Source organism: Dendroctonus ponderosae, unplaced genomic scaffold (genome assembly GCF_020466585.1).
Source record: "Dendroctonus ponderosae isolate FM_Combo_2020 unplaced genomic scaffold, Dpon_F_20191213v2 Dpon_F_20191213_11, whole genome shotgun sequence".
NCBI classification, from domain to species: domain Eukaryota; kingdom Metazoa; phylum Arthropoda; class Insecta; order Coleoptera; family Curculionidae; genus Dendroctonus; species Dendroctonus ponderosae.
In genome coordinates, this window is record NW_026017213.1 from 2,252,351 (window position 1) to 2,254,513 (window position 2,163).

At 36.8% G+C, this 2,163-nt stretch overlaps 1 protein-coding gene across 10 annotated transcripts in view; it reads left to right on the forward strand.

Moving 5' to 3' along the window:
- Nucleotides 1–2,163, forward strand: part of LOC109543867 (nuclear receptor coactivator 2) — a 236,614-nt gene that overhangs the window by 178,218 nt on the left and 56,233 nt on the right. The gene's annotated exons all lie outside the window — the stretch shown is intronic.

Genomic DNA, 2,163 nt, shown 5'->3' on the forward strand with positions numbered 1-2,163 from the left:
AAAAATAATATTTAAGAAATATTTGCTTTTGATCTGAAATATTTAGCAAACATATAAATATTTCCTAAATATGTATGTAATATTTTGGGCTATCTGGGTAGTCCACCTGGACGCGATGAGCAAGGGGTTGTATAGGGATCTTTTGCAGAATTGTATTGAGAATTCCTAGTTTATTATACCTATGATATAACAGTGTACTGGTATTAAATAAAATTTGCCACTATAGTAAGTGAATTTGTGAGTTTCCCTTTAGGGTCTGGAATGTTTGAGGCGATGACGATAATCAGTGTGTATTTTCAGCCTGCCCAATAAAGAGTAGAAATCTGCAGGTAAAACATGATAATTCCCAAAACGTGCTTGTAGGTTTGTTTTAAATGCATTCTTTAATAGGTTTTCGGCCTCACATTGTCTTAAAAAAATGTTTTATGCCGTTTGGGGTTGTAGCATTTTCAAGCAAATTCAGCGGGAAAAACTCATCATGGAACTGATTCTACGGTATTTTCAACGTTTGATAAGGGGGGGTTGGTGCCTATCGGCTATATGAAAATTGGACTTGGCAGCGACATTCGATTGGTTACATGGGGTGAGTGAATTTCATATTTTATTGATTTAATATTTCACAAAAATCACATTATACCTAACTTTACTTAAAATATTGTAAATATATTTAGGAATAATAATGCTGCTTTTGATATTGAAGTTTTCATTGGGATGACCGTTTCTGTTTGTATATTTTGAATATGTTGAACTTTAATTTTTTGTTTTACACTCAAACAGCTCAATTTTCCTTCTAATGCTTCTCACAGAGCAGTTGCCTTCAATCTGCTGCAATGGGAGTTTCCGGTCCCAATCCGAATCGAACGTGACGAAACCAAATAGTTTCGTATCTGTCTGCACCTCTTCGCTCAATTTCAGAGTAAAATCGTGCTGGAAGACCTCCCCGAACTCCTCCCTTACGTAACGAACCAGCACAAACTTGCCGAGAATCAGCATATAGAAATCGGAGCCAGATGTCAGACATTTAATCACGTTGCGGAAGATCAACATGCTGTTTTCGTGAGTTTTAAAGTGTTCACTCTGCATTTCATCCAGTCTACCGGACCAATTGCAACCATCCACTGGACATTCGCGTTTCGGTTGCACTGTGCAGCTGATTTCGTGAAACTTCAGGCTGGAACAGCCGAATATCTTCTTGCAAGCGGGCCATTTACACTCGTACTTAATTTTGCCGCACAGCTCAAATTCGCTGATTGTAAACCCGTGATCAAAGAGTTCTTCTTGGTAGTGTTTAACAAGGTAGTCGAAGCATAACGTGCAGATGAAGTGTCGGGTTCTACCCCGATAAATGAAATGAGCTTCTTGCCGATTTGCGTTCTTTTTTATAATATTGTGGTTGCCGCAATGAAAGCACGTGGGAGAAAAGTTTTTCAGTTCCCCGAAGTTGAGAAAGTTGCTTCTGTCAACTACCTCTTCAACATAAATAATTTTGCCCAGAATTCATTTCCGAATACAGGTTATTGCCTGAAATTTGTAAAATAAAGAGCGACAGGTACAATAACTGAAACATGAAAGCTGCAGCTAACGCGAAGTACTGTAAAGTCGCAAGTAACATTGTTTAAGAGATATTGCTTCTCTCAATAGGGTGTTCTCACTTTTTTTTAATGTTGATATATAGAAAGTAGTTATGGCAACATTACGGTGATATATTTTTTTTGCAAAAAAGTCAATAATAATTTTAAAGCGAATTTAGATTCAAATCAGATATTTTCCGCCAAAAACGCCGAATCCGTATCGTCGGTTGCCTATCCCGATTGTGACGTAGCAGGTCATGTCAACAAAGTGTCTCTTGTTTATTTTGGTGTTTCGCAGCTTTGTTTTATTATTTAAGTTATTGTGATTATCATTATTTTATTAATTATTATTATCTTGGATAATGGAGAATAGTGACATGTATGGATCACAAAATAAGTGGTGTTTTGTGCCAGGATGCAAGAAAACCTCAATAAGTGCTCCAAACAAACTCTTTCTAACCGTTCCCCATGATTACGCACGTAAAGTTTTAGGGTTCAAAGCAGCTAGACGTGATGTTCCTAAATCAAAATCAATGTTTTTTGTTGCGAGGATCATTTTAATGAAAGTACGAACAAAAAGCTAATGATGAGG